Source organism: Chiloscyllium punctatum, chromosome 6 (assembly GCF_047496795.1).
Source record: "Chiloscyllium punctatum isolate Juve2018m chromosome 6, sChiPun1.3, whole genome shotgun sequence".
Lineage (NCBI taxonomy): Eukaryota > Metazoa > Chordata > Chondrichthyes > Orectolobiformes > Hemiscylliidae > Chiloscyllium > Chiloscyllium punctatum.
In genome coordinates, this window is record NC_092744.1 from 15,375,980 (window position 1) to 15,392,636 (window position 16,657).

A 16,657-nucleotide genomic window follows, 5' to 3' on the forward strand; every position below is an offset into this window, starting at 1 on the left:
CATCTAAATTCGCTAATAAAACAAAAATAGGTCAGAAACCATGTTATGACAAAGATATAGGTGAGTGAGTGGGCAAAAATGTGGCAGTTAGAGTTTAATGTATGGAGGTTTGAGGTTATGCAATTTGATTGGAAGAATCAAAAGGCAGGTAGTTGCTTAAATCGAGAAAGATTCCACACATGCAGCTTAGAGGGATTGAGGAACTGTTGTGAATGAAACTTGAATGTCAGCATTCAGGTGCAGCAAATAATTAAAAATTCAAGGGGAACTTTGGCCTTTATTGCTAGTGGGTTGGAATTTAAAAATAGGGAAGCCTTGTTATAACTGATAAAGTGTTACTGAGGCTGCATCTGGAGTAATGTGTACAGTTTTGGTCCTCATGTTTAAGAAATGATATTAGCATTGAAGGCAGTTCAAAAGCAGTTTACTCGGTTAATTCCTGGCATAAAAGAGTTAATGTGCAAAAAATGGCTAAATAGGCCTTTAATCATCCAGAGCTTAGAAGAATGACAGGTGATCTTATTGTGAGACTTAAAAGGTTCTGAGGAAGGGTCACCAGATGCAAACCCTTAACTCTGATTTCCCTTTCCAGATGCGGTCAGGACTGCTGAGCTTTTCCAGCAACTTCTGCTTTTTTTAAAAGGGTCAATGTTGCGGTGATGTGGGAATGTGGTGTTTTGGGAAAATCACCCGTCTCTGAGGCAGCATCAGGGTTCAATGACAGAGTTTATTGCACAAAGAAGTACCGGAGCTCCGGGGAGAGAAAGACACCAACAGCACAATGGTCAGCTGTGATTCTTCTCTCGACCCGGAGCACATGTCAAGATGCGTTTATGCATCTTGTGATACAATAGGTCAGTGATGAGATTATTGTCTTTGTAACATGGTTTGTTTTTGGTGATCATTGCAGAATCATTGATCGTTTTGATACAGTCATTGTCAGTTCCAACGCAGCCTTTGTTAATTTCAGCGCAGCCGTTGTTAGTTTCAGCGCAGACATTGTCAGTTTCAATGTCTGTGTGGAGGTCCATTGCTATAGTAATGGACGCTAATTGCTCTTCCTGAGAAGGACAATTACTGCAGCCCTGGCTATTAGCATTCTCTATTGAGTCTGTATCAAGCTGTTAGCATTTCTAAAAGAGGTGTTGGCTGGACCCAGACACTTTGGCAGGCAGTGTATGTTACTCTTGTATATTCTCTCCCCCACCTGTCTTAAGCTAATCGTCAAGGTAGTGAGTGCATTGTGCTGACATTTTGGAGGCCCCAGTCAGTGTCTGTAATTGCTCTGCTGTCTCTCTCCATATTGTGGTCTGGCGGCCATCTTATGTGTAAGGTGGCCAACTGATGACTCAGTGGCCATCTTGTGTGTCTGTGTACCTAGTGTCACCCTGTCCCGTGCCATCCCCCACTTCAGTGGGAATCTTGAACTAGCGAATGTAATTACTGGATACCGGACATTGATGTAAAACTGATATCCAAAGAAATGTCTTCTCTCAGAGTCGTCAATGTCTGGAATTCCCTACCATAGAGTTGTGGAGTACTGTATACTGAGCATATTTAATTTATTTAATACATTCAGTTCTGATCCAGTGCGTTAGGTCAGTTCCATGCGACCACGCATTATAAGAAAACCGTGTAATAGCAGCACTATTTAAACCATTGGGGCTGGAATCATGTTATAGCCAATACAGGTAAGGAAAGTTCACATTCTACAAATAATGGTCAATTGCATGAAAGCCGATTTGTGTTGAAGGAATGCATATTATACAGAACTAACTGTATTGGAGAGCCGGGGACTGTGAGGAATTGGTACAAAAAAGGAGTGAGACCTGAGGCAGGTGTGGCATGATCTTATACAATAATGGAGCAGACCTGAGGGGCAGAGTGACCTACTCCTGCTCCTGTTTCTTCTCTTGTTATGAATCGAGCAGCAGGGGAGAGCTTGCTCAAGGCCATGCCCCGTTTACAGTGTTGAGTGTCATTAATTAAATGCTAGGAACTTTGAAAGCTACTGAGAGTGGATACGTATGTGAAGTGAGTAAATGAGGGGATAGGTTAGGGGCTCTGGTAGGTCTTGGTGAGGGGTGTTTAGGAAGATGATGGGTGAGATTTGGAGTCAAGAAGGTGGATGATTGTTTAGGGTTGGGGTTGGACCAAGTGAAGCATCAGGCGGGGCTGATAATTGTGTCAGATCCTGGGAGGACCACATTATCCTCTAACATATCCCAAGTAATTGTTAACCTTAAGTGAGTCAGCGCTCTTTGAACTCTGTCTTTAAGGAAGATCCTTGCCTGATGCAGGGGAATTGCCATGGTAATTCCCAATTTCCAGAACAATTTTCTGAGTCACCTGCACTGTGACTATTTAGCTCTCAGAAAAGCTGGACCAGTAATCTCGTTGAACGTTTTAACAGCCACATTGCCTGGTGAGAACTGGAGGTATTTCTTAAAGATGCACCATTTTGATGCAGTTGATGTTCTGTATGCAGACCTTGTGATGGGTTCAGTATTGGATAACTATTTTTGGTGTACACTCATGGCTTGATGGTGGAAGGGCATAATTTTGACATTTTCAGATGACCTAAAGCTTGAAGCTTATATTCCTCACTATTGATTACATTCCAATAGGACTATGCTGAGAGAGGAGACAGTGACCAGAAGATGAATTCCAATGACAGAATGTGAGAGCTTAAGTGCAGGAGTAGGCAATTCAGTCCTTTGAGCTAATGTTTGATATGATCATGGCTGATTTCATCTCTGCCTCAACTCCACTTTCCATAACCCTACCATCCATTGTTAATTAATTTGTCTATTTCCTCAAATTAGTCAATGCCTCAGCATCCACTGCACTTTGGTATAATAAACTCCATAAACTCATGATCCTTTGAGAGAAGTAATTTCTCCACATTTCTGTTTGAAATCTGTTACCTCTTAGACTAAAGCTATGACCTGTCTTTCTAGAAAGTGTGAGATGATGCACATTTGTAGGAAGGAGGAGGTTGGAAAATGGTAGATTAGCACAAAGACTTGGGATGGACAGAAGTTTAAACAGTAGAATGGATTAATGACATTTAATAAATGATCTGAGATGCTGGATCTATTTGATATTTGAAGTTATAGTGAAAGTTTACAAATCACTTCTCAGTTTTAGCTGGTATATTGTGTCCACTTATGGGCATCACATTTTTGGAACGAGTAAAGGTTTCCAAGTGAATACAGAAAAAAATTTACTTGAATTGTTCCAGCATTGAAGATTTGCAGTAATATGGATAGTCTAGAGAAGCTGTTACAAAAGTAGAAGTTGCTGGAAAATCTCGAACAGAATTGCGGAGAGAAATCAAAGTTAACATTTTGAGTCCAGTGATGCTTCTGCAAAACTGATGGTAGCTTGGAAAAGGTTGGTACATGCTAAAGAAGAGGTGGGGTGGGGGAAAGGAGTAAACAGTAGGTGGAGGTGGAGCCCAAAGAGAGAAAAGAACAGTTGGGAAGACAATGAAATGGGTAAAGGTAAATCACAGAGAATGAATAGTTCCTACTGGGGACAGTTAGTATCTGACAATGGGTTGTGTGTGGTAGCAGCCTGTGTGATGACAAGGCCTGTTGTGTGGGGATTGTGGGAAATATGGGGAAACGTGCTCAAGGCCAGTCCTGGCCTTTATCCATTTCTTTGTCTGTCAACTGGTTTTTTGCTCGTTGGGGCTTTATTTGCACCTATTGTTTACTCCCCCCACCTGATCTTATGTATAAAAAAAATGTCCAAGCTACCATCACTTCTGAAGGAGGATCACCAGAGGCTCTGATACCTCTCCAGAGATGCTGCGAGACCTGCTGAGTTTTCCCCGCAATTTTTGTTTTTGTTTCTGATTTCCACCATCCGCAGTTATTTGAGTTTTTTATCTAGAGAAGCTGCTGCCTGTCCTGTTTAGACAATAGACAATAGACAATAGGTGTAGGAGTAGGCCATTCAGCCCTTCTAGCCTGCACCACCATTCAATATGATCATGGCTGATCATTCCTAATCAGTATCCTCTTCCTGCCTTATCTCCATAACCCTTGATTCCACTATCTTTGAGAGCTCTATCCAACTCTTTCTTAAATGAATCCAGAGACTGGGCCTCCACTGCCCTCTGGGGCAGAGCATTCCACACAGCCACCACTCTCTGGGTGAAGAAGTTTCTCCTCATCTCTGTCCTAAATGGTCTACCCCATATTTTTAAGCTGTGTCCTCTGGTTCGGCACTTACCCATCAGCGGAAACATGTTTCCTGCCTCCAGAGTGTCCAATCCTTTCATAATCTTATATGTTTGGGCATAGAGATTGGATCTAGGTATTTAAAATAGTGGAATATTTGGAAATAAGAGAGATTGTGATTCCAATGATCCAGGATCAAAAATCAGGGCACACATTTAAAGGTGAGTGGCAAAATAAATTCGCCTGGACCATCTCAGACACTTCCCTCCCCTTCCTAGACCTCTACATCTCCGGTGACCTCTACATCTCCAGTGACCGACTAACCACAGATATCTACTACAAGCCCACCGATTCCCACAGGTACCTAGACTACACCTACTCCCACCCTACCTCCTGTAAACATGCCATGTTTTAGTCCCCATTCCTCTGTCTCTGCTGCATTTGTTCCCAGGCTGACTAATTCCACTTTAGAAAATCCCTGATGGCCTCCTCCAAAGATCGCAATTTCCCCTCCCATGTGATTGACGATGCTATCCAACACATCTCCTCCACTTCCTGCACCTTTGCTGTCGAACCCCACCCCTCCCAATGCAACAAGGACAGAACACCGCCCACCGCCCAGTCCTCAGCTTCCACCCCACCAACCTCCATATACCTTGCTGAGTCCTCTGCCATCTACAAACTGATCCCACCACCAGAAATATATTTCCCTCCCCAACCATATCAGCATTCTTCAGAGACCATTCCCTCAGTGATTCCCTTGTCAGATCCATGTCCCCCACCAGCCCTCACTGTCGGCACCTTCCCCTGCCACCGCAGGAAGTGCAAACCCTGCACCTCTACGTCCCTCCTCACCTCCTTCCACATCTGACAGAAATTTACCTGTACCTCCACCAATGTCATTGACTGTATCCATCGCACCCAATGTGGTCTCCTCTCCATTGGGGAGACAGGATGCCAACTTGTAGATTGTTTCAGAGAACATCTCTGGGACACCTGCACCATCCAACCCCACTGCCCCATGGCTGAACACATCAACTCCCCCTCCCACTCCATCAAGGATGTGCAGGCCCTGGGCCTCCTCCATCGCCAAACCCTTGACACCTGGAGGAAGAACGCCTGCTATTGTTTTGGGACCCTGCAACCACACGGGATCAATGTGAATTTCACCAGTTTCCTCATCACTATTTTCCCCCCCCACTATCCATGTCCCAAGCCTCCAACTCGGCACCGCCCTCTTGACCTGTCCATCACCTTTCCCATCTATCCACTCCACCCTCCTCTCTGACTTATCACCTTCTCCTCCACCTTCATCTACCTCCCCCCCCCCCCCCCCCCCCGCCACTCCCATTTATCTCTCACCCCAACTCCCATTTATCTCTCACCCCTCCCAGCCCACAAGCCTCATTCCTGATGAAGAGCTTATGCCCGAAACATCAATTCTCCTCCTCGGATGCTGCCTGACCTGCTGTGCTTTTCTAGCAACATACTCTCGACTCTGATCTTCGCATCTGCAGTCCTCGCTTTCTCCTGGTTGAGATTTATGCTGATGGTCCAATGGAGTGGTGTTTCAAGAGTAGCTTTAAAAGGAGAATAGAACAAATATTTGAAGGAGGAAACAAAAAAGCACGGAATCTGGTGAAAAACTTGTGCTCCATTGACCATTCTTTGAGGGAGTCTGCACAAACTCAATAGACCAAATTGCCATCTCCTTCCTCTGTTCGCTTCTAAGACTCTTTGCTGTTTCCTTGGATTGTCCTGCCACAATGTTCTTCCATAATCATTGAGTGTGTTGCAATATATTCCTCAGAATTCACAAGAAAAAACGTTTTATTTGGCCAAAGTGGCATGAAATTGTACAAGTTCAATGCGACCAATGTTGACTGATTAAGCATTTAGATACCTAATGCACAATAACTATTGCCTAAAGATAAGAATTGCTTTTTCAGTTTGCGCATTAATTTAATAGTTGCTCGATTGTACATTTCAATTCTAGGTTTTGGTTAGTTAGTGGGTATAATGTAACTTTCACAGAAAATCATAACAGCACAGAGTAAATAACTGATCACTGAATATATTCACAGAAAGGTTTAGTTTTCTCATTATACTTGCAGGTGTTATTGCACATGCCCGTAGATCTATTGTCCTCAGTGGCAGTGTGAGTTACTGAAAGGAAAATAGCACTATCATGTGGAAAATGTGAATTAATCGTATTTATGTTGTCATCTTCAATGTTGCTAGGGTAACAACTGTTGAGATCTGATGACTTTGGGAACAATATGGGAGCCCATGACATTGCCAGAGTTCAATGACCTTAGTTTAAAAATAATGATTTATAGATCTACCAGTAATAATGGATATTTCTATTATTCATATTTAACCAGATTATCAGTTAGTTACATTTAACTGCATCCAATATATTAGGATTTAATGCATCACTAAAGTTGCAGAGTCTCTAGCTGCCTTGTCGTCCTGATACTAACACCAGTTTTAAAAATTTTACATTTGATGTAAACACTCTGAAGCTCTGGTGACAATCTCGTGTTGTATGGTAAAATTGACCACTGGCTAAGGCACCATGTGATATCTTAGCAATGGAAAAGGTCAGATTGAATCATCTGATTCTGCCATTGCTTTTTGTAGTAAACATGTGGTGCATTTCAGTGGTGGCTCTCTTGTCGTAGATATGGCTCTTGATATTGCCATTGATGTGCTATCTGTGAAATCATGTGAAAATAACATCACTGCTGTTGATTGTGTTATGATTGTCCCTGTGACTAATTTTCTTCATTTGAATACTGTCCGTAGACTTGTTTTTTTATAATATCTACATATGTATGTGTCCTGTGATCAGAAATATTGTCCTTAACTGGGTCTGCATGTAGCGTTCTTATCTCGGAGTTAAGATGTTGTGGATTAATACTGCATTGGTGAAAAATTAGTGGAATATCTGAACTGACATTTCAGAGTGGTACTGATGGAGTGTTGTATTGTTAAAGATGAAATGTTGAACTGAAGCCTGTGGTTAGCTGTCAAGAGCCCTTTGGCTATTACTTAAAAAGCAGTGAAGTTCTCTTTATGACAACACCTACATCAGGGTATCTGTTCATTATTTCACTTACTGATTGTGGATATCTGCACATATGGTCTCCCACGTTGTGAACTGTGGTCATTGTTGTAACGCAGATAAAGATATGAAAATGCAGTAAAGCACTTTGGAATAAACTGTGTAGTGAATAGGACAAAATGCATGATGGGAATGAGAAACGCGTTGCGTATTAGATCTCCCAGGATTACTAAAATATAAAGATTAACATCAGACAGGAAGCGGAAGCTCATGACATATACAAAATTTCTCATGTCATTATCAACCTGACACACCCAGAAGTCAGAATCTTGAAATACTATCGACATTTTTAATTTGAAATTCTAAAATGTGTATTTTAAAATCAGGCATGTACTGCTAAAACTGAGTGTAAATGGAGTGGTTGTCTGGAGAGAGAGAGATCTCCGTGGAGTTTCAAGCCTATGGATGGGAAGGGAACTTCGTATAACAACCCTTCAAAGTGAGGCAGAATGTGGGAGAGGGAAGTTAAACCGGACCAGACCATGGTCTTCTGTGACTACCAGGACATTGAGAACCCCATGCTAGAGCAGGCGGATTATGTCCTAAAAATGCAGACACATTTTTCCCTTCAGACTGAATACTCTAGTGTACTCCACCATGCTGTAGAGGTCACAGTCAAAGAGCTGTACCCTAGATATCCTTGTGCTGCCAATAAAGGAAGACCCACTCTTGCTATACAATGCTGCCACAGGAAACTGGACAACAAAAGGATTCTCTTTCACCTTGAACACTAGAATTCAGTCACGGTCAAAACGAATCCGAATCTTAACCAGTCTGCAAAGCTTAGTGACATGGAACTGACTTCAACGTCCCACATCAATGTAACACCACATCAATAGCTGCAGTGCTTGCTATCAGATCCACGCAAACAAATTCAGAGACTGATTTTTAATAAAATCTTTTTAATTAGTTATTTTCGTTTAGCCTTTTATTTCTAATGTGTGTGTGTGTGTGTGTGTGTGTGTGGCATTAGTATTTCTTGTGTGTTGTAATTAATAGACCTATCCTTTATGTTAATTCAATTAAGCCTAGTTAAATTGCTTCCTTTAAAAATAAAAGTTCGTTTGGAAATGAGAAAAGGTTATCTACAAAGGAAGGGATTCTTTTTAAAATAGCCTTGCTGCAACCAACCAAGGGTTTGGGTGAATTAAGAAAGAGACCCAGTTCATCCCTGTTCACCCAGGAGCCTAACAGTATCCCATCTGGAACTGTGTATCAGGGAATCTTGCTCAAGGTTTGTTCGTAACAAACCTAATAAAATAGAGAAAATGCAGAGAAGGTTGAAGAAAAGATGTGAGGGGGAAAGGAGAGAGTATGAGAACAGACTGTTGACTGATTTAAAATGGAATCCAAGGACCAATAGTAAGTAAAAGGTAAAATCCTCATAGTCTTACCAGACTATTGGGTTTAAGGCTTAGACCAAAGTCAGCTTAGATTTGTCAAAGGCGAATCTTATTTAAATCACTTCATCTAGTGCTTAATGGAACTAAAGTGATAGTTGTTGTTGTGTAAGGACTTGCTGATATTTTGATTTGACAAAAATCTGCTAAAACCTTGTATCTACGTTAATGCCATACTGTCATTCAAGAATCGCTGGCAGAATGAAGATAAAATCTCCAAGAATCAGAGAGTTTTACATAAGGGCTTTAGGACTCTGGATCAATCTTGCAACAACATCAGAATTGCTCCTCACTGGGCATAAAAAGCACAGTGTGAGCAGATTTCAGACTAAGGGAAAAATAGATAGAGAGTTCAGCTGAAGCCTGAAGTCTAACTATGTCCTTGTTAATAATGTGCAGTGTCAGTCGGTAAAGTTTATGGAATAATCTTTCAACAATGTAACAAAGCAGAAGCTAGCATGTTAATGAAACCCATATGATGCAGTATTCAGTCTCTGTATGTAATAAGCAATGTTATAAAGAAACCCAAGCCTGAAGATAATTCTTGATCTTGTCTCCTCGTTGACTAGTTTGTCTTTAACTCAAACTCATGGGTGCAGACTTGACACCACACATCAGAAGACAGACAATAGTGATACACAGGTGGAAGTATACATTGCTATTCTTTGAGAACGGCTGTTACCAGTGTTTGTTTCCAGAGCTATGAGGAAGGACCGCTGTAGGAGATTTGTTGTATAGCTGTCTCAAAGGAGCTGCACAGATACTGGAAAGACTTCATTCCATACTGAATCAACTCATGATTCCATCAGATGAGAAGAATAACCGTAATATTCCATCATTAGCTGAAATCATCAGACTTTGATTTAAATAAACTTGAGGTGTTGCATTTTATGTAGGGCAAACCAGTGCAGGACTTAACACAACTAATAGAAGGCCCTGCGGGAGTGTTGTTGAACAGAGGCACCTAGAGATGCAAGTATATAATTCCGTGAAAGTGACATCGTAAGCAGACAGGATGGTAAAGAAGGTATTTGGCAAGCTTGCTTTCAATGGTCAGAGCATTGAGTATAGGAGTTTGGACGACTTTACAAATGAGGAATACTGCAAACAATTCTGGTTCCCCCTGTTATAGAAGGATGTTGTTAAACCTGAAGGGTTCAGAAATAAAATTACAAGGATGTTACTGGGACTGGAGGGCTTGAGTTATCAGGTGAGGCTCAATAGGTAGGACATTTTGTTTTGCGGGAGCATTGGACACTGAGAAGTGACATTGGAGAGGTTTACAAAATCATGAGCATGGATAAGGTGAATATCGAAGGTTTTCCAAAGGTAAGGGAGTCTAAAACTGAGGGCATAGGTTTAAGGTGAGAAGGGATAGATTTAAAAGGGACCTGAGGGGGAACCTTCTCATGCAGAAGGTATACATGTATGGACTGAGCTGGCCAGTGGTCGAGGTGGAAGCTGTTACAATTACAACATTTAAAAAGCATCTGAGTGGGTACATGAATAGGATGGGCATGGAGGTATTTTGGCTACTTGCAGGTGAATCAAGGCTAGTTAAGTTAAGAAAGCCTGGTCAGTATGGATGGGTTGAATCGAAGGAACTGTTTCCATGCTGTATGACTCTCTGACTCATCTATCCCGACTTCATGATCCCTTAGCTGCAGTGATGGCTGAATTGTATGTGATTGTATGTGAATATTTTTCAGAGCAGATTTAAGTGAGGGTGATTCCTGTATATAAGCTAGATGACAAAATATATTCAAAGATATTACATCATAAATAAATTTAAATTCGTTTTGCGCTTATGACTTAATTTGCAAAACTAGCTTAGTTATTAAATACCCTTTTTACAGAGGATATTAAAATTGACAACTCATCACATATTCCAGTGCAAACTCATGACATTTCTGTTTCTTCAACTGTTTCAAAAGAAAGTTCATATAGAGTGCAAATAATTTACAAAGGGGAGATTGTGATCAGATTTAATTTGTTTGTGCGTGGCATTGGACAAAAGAATTGGCATTGGGCGAAAGAATTGGCATCGAACACAACTTATATCATTTATACTGGAGCTCAGAGACAGTAAGTCTGATCTCTGCATGACACCCAGGGTGTTGCAATAGTTCTTAAACCTCAAAAATAAGGATGTAGTTGGGGAAAACGTTTTGGAAGCACTGCCGTAAGGAATCTGAGACATGTCTGTACTGACCACTATGAACTATTAAATTACAATACATGGTCATGCAGCATGGAGGCCATTCAGCCTATTGGGTCTGTTGGGAACCATCTGCACTTTCCAGTGCTTGTCCCATAGCCTTGAATGTTATGGCATTTGAAGTGCTCAACCATGTACTAAAGACATTATGCTTTCATTAGATGTTGACTAGTGTCCTTTTTTAGAGTGCTGTGTATGTTATTGGTCAACATAGGTTGCCTACAGTGCGGAAGCAGGCTATTCAGCCCATTGAGTCTACGCTGACCCTTTGAAGAGCATCCCACCCAGACCCACTCCCCTACCCTGTGATCCTGCATTACCCATGTCTTACCCACCTAGCCTGCATATCCCTGGATACTATGGGAGATTTAGCATGGCTGGCCCACCTAAACTGCACGCCTTTGGACTGTGGGAAGAAACCAGAGCAGACACTGGGAGAATGTGCAAACTCCACCCAGACAATCACCTAAGGCTGGAATCGAACCTAGATCCCTGTGCTGTGAGGCAGCAGTGCTAACCACTGAGCCATCACGCCGCCCCATATTTAAAGAAGGATATATATATTAGAAACAGTTCACAGAAGCTATTCTAAACTGGTACTTGGAATATTCCTGATGAAGGGCTTATGCCGGAAATGTTGGTTCCCCTGCTCCTTGGATGCTGCCTGACCGGCTGTGCTTTTCCAGCACCACACTCTCGACTTTGATCTCCAGCATCTGCGGCCCTCACTTTCTCCTACTACTTGGAATCGGCAGGTTGTCTCATGAGGAAGGGTTTGGCATGTAATTGCTTGGATTTATGAGAGTTAGAGGCAACCTTATAGAAACAGATAAGATCCTGAGGGGTATTGCTGGGGTTGATATCAAGAGGATGCTGCCTGTTGTGAAGCTAGGGGGCCACTGTTTAAAAATTGTCAGTCATCGTTTAAAACCACTGAGGTGAATTATTTTCTCACAAAGGATTGAGAATCTTTGGAACTCCCTGAGAATGTGGTGGAGGAAAACTCTGTTTAAATGAGTTTTGAATATTTTTAGGACAGAATGTGGGAGCAAATTACTGCAGATGCTGAAATCTGTACTGAAAACAACAAATATTGGAAATCATAATGCGTCGGACAGCATCCATGGAGAGAGACCAAGCTGATGTTTTGAGTCCAGATGACTCTTCGTCAGATCAGCTATGAACTTATTAAATGGCTGGAAAAGCACAGCAGTCCAGGCAGCATCTGAGGAGCCAAGGACATGAAGGTCCTGGGCCTCCTTCACCGCCACTCCCTCACTACCCGACACCTGGAGGAAGAACGCCTTATCTTCCGCCTCGGAACATTTCAATCCCAGGGCATCCTCATTTCCCCTTCCGCCACCTCACCCCAGTTCCAAACTTCCAGCTCAGCACCGTCCCCATGACCTGTCCTACCGGCCTATCATCTTTTCCACCTATCCACTCCACCCTCCTTTCTGACCTATCACCTCCATCCCCACCCCCACTCACCTATTGTACTCTATGCTACTTTCTCCCCACCCCCACCCCCACCCTCCTCTCATTTATCTCTCCACCTTTCAGGCACTCTGCCTGTATTCCTAATGAAGGGCTTTTACCCGAAACGTTGATTTTCCCGCTCTGATGCTGCCTGACCTGCTGTGCTTTTCCAGCACCACTCTAATCCAGAATCTGGTTTCCAGCATCTGCAGTCATTGTTTTTAACCTTATTAAATGGCTGCCCTGGCTCAAGAGCATGATTAGCATCATCCTGTTCATCTTTCAAGAAGGTCTTGTGTAAACAGATCAGACCAATGCCATGTCAATTCATTTGCATGTAAAGATTAGATTAGATTAGATTAGATTACTTACAGTGTGGAAACAGGCCCTTCGGCCCAACAAGTCCACACCGCCCCGCCAAAGCGCAACCCACCCATACCCCTACATCTACCCTTTACCTAACACTATGGGCAATTTAGCAAGGCCAATTCACCTAACATGCATATTTTTGGACTATGGGAGGAAACCGGAGCACCCGGAGGAAACCCACGCAGACACTGGGAGAACATGCAAACTCCACACAGTCAGTCGCTGGAGGTGGGAATTGAACTCGGATCTCTGGTGCTGTGAGGCAGCAGTGCCGCCCACAAATCTAACACATTGGGCAGGAATTCTGTGGAATTAGGTGGAATGCTGTGTTACCTCCCGATCCTTTGTTATTTTAATGGGAAACCCCTCAACAGCCCAGTGGAAGGGTTAGGTTAACATTGTCCCACTCCCCCCACACCCAATATTTTGCTAAGCTTAACACTGGGTGAGTTGAGCTTTATCCAATTCACCTTAGCATTTGGGAATCTGTGCATTTCTTTGTATGTGTAGGTAAATTGGCATTCAAATGGACTGAAAAATCTGTTTCATGCTTAAGGTACATTTTGGCTGTGTACGCTTCATTGAGCTTATATATTTCCTCGCTTTATAATCAAATTAAAAGTAGCCAAGGCACCTTGGTAGTGTTGTGCCTTATTTTTTCCTGTCTTCTCATGCTGCTTTAAGGTAGTAGTTCAAACAGTGTTCAATTCTTGCCTCCCCCCATCAAATCCCCAGCATAGACTTTTTTTTCACAACCTCTGAACTATCGACTTTAGGAGTTGACAATGTGTAAGTCCTGTCACTAAGGCAAAGAGTCTTTCCTCCATCCAGTGCTGAGATGCTGTTTTAAGCTTCATTCTGTGGTGGAGCCAACACTGGAAGAAGGATGTGAAATGGGAGGGAAAAGTGCTAAGAGCATGGGGAGCCCGTGCCGATGTAGTCTGTGTGGAATGGCTCATTGTATTAGTGAGAATGCTTTTCATGCATATGGACAGCCTTTGCACTTTCCAAGTTGTTAGTGATTTTAATACATCTCAGAGATGCATCAGAAACCCTTCCTATATATCTTTCCTTAGCCCAGTTTCCCATTTCTAGCTTATTGTGCAAAGACTTCAGAATATTTTTTTAAACAAAAGATGATGCAAGTAACATCTAAATGGAAACATCTTCTCCAATTGTATATTATCATTAATTAGGAAATGTTAGAAATTACAGTACATTTATGACAAGATCTCATTAGAATGCTGCAAGAACTGATGTTTGTTTAAACAATGAAATCAGGGTGGACAGGGTATAAAGAATCAGTCATCTATTGAATGTGTTACTCTGTCAGCTTCCTGTATAATCACTTGATCCTACAGCCTTGAGGAGGTAAGCATGCCCCACAAAAGCTGCTCCAATTCACTCTCCTCGTGACTTGTGAACAAAACCAGGTGGTCGCTGAGAGACTGTGTAGAATTATACAGTACAGGAGAGGTCCTTCAGCCCTTTGAGTTTGTACTAACAATTAAAGTACTCAAAATCTACTAGTCTCACTTGGCCCACAGCTTTGGATGTTGTGACATTTCAGGTGCTCATCCAAGTAATTTTTGAAGATTGTGAAGTTTCCCACCTCCATACCCCTCCCAGGCAGCGCATTTCAAATTCCTAGCACCCTCTGGATAGAAAACATTCTTTTCCTCAAATCCCTTCTAAACCTCCTGCCCTTCACTCAAACATTACCCCCCCTTGATTTGACCTTTTGATCAGTGTTTTGATACCCTCAAAAAAGGGTAGTAGGGATATTTCCGGTAACCACAGACTGGTGAGCCTGATTTCAGTGGTGGGAAAGTTGCTGGAGAAGGTACTGAGGGATAGGATCTATTCATATTTGGAAGAGAGTGGGCTTATCAGTAATTGGCGACATGGTTTTGTGCGGAGGAGATTGTGCCTTATCAACTTAATAGAGTTCTTTGGGGGAGTGACCAAGTTGATAGATGAAGGAAGGGCTGTTGATGCCATTTACATGGACTTTAGTAAGGCGTTTGGTAAGGTTTTCCATGGTAAACTAATGGAGAAAGTGAAGTCACATGGTATGCAGGGTGTTCTAGCTAGGTGGATAAAGAACTGGTTGAGCAACAGGAGACAGAGAATAGTAGTTGAAGGGAGTTTCTCTAAATGGAGAAAGGTGACCAGTGCTTCCACAGGGATCGGGGCTGGAGCCACTTTTGTTTGTGATATACGTAAATGACCTGGGAGAGGGCACTGTTGGTTTGATCAGTAAGTTTTTATAGATGACATCGGCATTAATGGAGTAGCAGAAAGCATAGGAGACTGTCAAAGAATACAGGAGAATATGGATAGACTGGAGAGATGGGCAGAGGAGTGGCAGATGGAGTTCAATCCAGGCAAATATGAGGTGGTGCACTTTGGAAGATCTAATTCTAGAGCGAACTATACTGTAAATGGAAGAACTTTGGGAAAAGTTGATGGGTAGAGAGATCTGGGAGTGCAGGTCCATTGTACCCTGAAGGTTGCTGCACAGCTGGATAGAGTGCTCAAGAAGGCATATAGTATGCTTGCCTTTATCGGATGGAGTATTGAGTATAAGAGTTGGCAGGTCATGTTAAAATTTGTACAAGACTTTGGTTCAGCCACATTTAGAATACTATGTACAGTTCTGGTCACCACATTACCAAAAGGATGTGGACACTTTGGAGAGGGTGCAGAGAAGGTTTACGAGAATGTTGCCTGGTATGGAAGGTGCTAGCTGTGAAGAGAGTTTGAGTAGGTTAGATTGTTTTCATTACAAAAAAGGAGATTGGGGGGGACCTGATTTGAGGTTTACAAAATCATGAAGGGTATACACAGGGTAGATAGAGATAAGACGAAAGTAAGGACTGCAGATACTGGAGATTAGAGTCGAGAGTGTGGTGCTGGAAAAGCATAGCAGGTCAGGCAGCATCCAAGAAGCAGGAGAATAGACGCGTTCATCAGGAATGAGGCTTGAGAGCCAAGGGGTTAGAGAGAGAAATGGGAGGGGTTAGGGATGGGCGGGAAGGTAGCTGAGAGTGCTGTATGTGAATGGAGGTGGGGCTAAAGGTGATAGGTTGGAGAGGAGGGTGGGAAGGAAGATGCACAGGTCGTGAGGACAGTGCTGAGCTGGAAGGTTGAAACTGAGATAGGGTGGGGGGAAGGGGAAGTGAGGATACTGGTGAAATCCGCATTGATTCCATGGATTTGGAGGATCTTAAGGCTGAAGATAAGACGTTCTTCCTCCATTCGTCAGGCGGTAAGGGAGTGGCGATGGAAGAGGCCCAGGACCTGCATGTTCTCAGCAGAGTTGGAAGGGAAGTTGAAGTGCCTGGCCACAGGGCGTTGGGGTTGGTTGTTGCGGGTGTCCCCACAATGTTCTCTGAAGCACTCTGCCAGTAGGCGTCCTTCCTCCCCAATGTAGAGGAAATGCATTAGGAGCAACGGATACAGTAAACGACGTGTGGAAGTGCAGGTGAAACTTTGATGGATGTGGAAGGCTCCTATGGGGTCTTGGACGCAGGTGAAGGGGGAGGTGTGGGCGCAGGTTTTGCAATTTCTCGGTGGCAGAGGAAGGTGCCGGGAGGGGAGGGTGGTTTGTTGGGGGGGGTGTGGACCTCACGAGATAGTCGGGGAAGGAACGGTCTTTACAGAAAGCAGCTAGGGATGGGGAGGGAAATATATCTCTCGTGGTGCAGTCCATTTGTAGATGGCAGATATTGAGGCGATGTATACGGAGGTTGGTGCGGTGAAAGATGAGGACAGGGGTGGGGGGGGGGGTGGTTTCTATCCTTGTTAAGATTGGAGGGGTGGGGTTTGAGGGCGGAGGTGCAGGAAGTAGACGAGATGCACTGGAGGGCAT

General features: G+C 43.1%; 1 protein-coding gene across 4 annotated transcripts in view; it reads left to right on the forward strand.

The window, feature by feature from the left end:
- Positions 1-16,657, forward strand: part of LOC140478741 (mediator of RNA polymerase II transcription subunit 12-like protein) — a 609,926-nt gene that overhangs the window by 390,709 nt on the left and 202,560 nt on the right. The window lies entirely within an intron of this gene.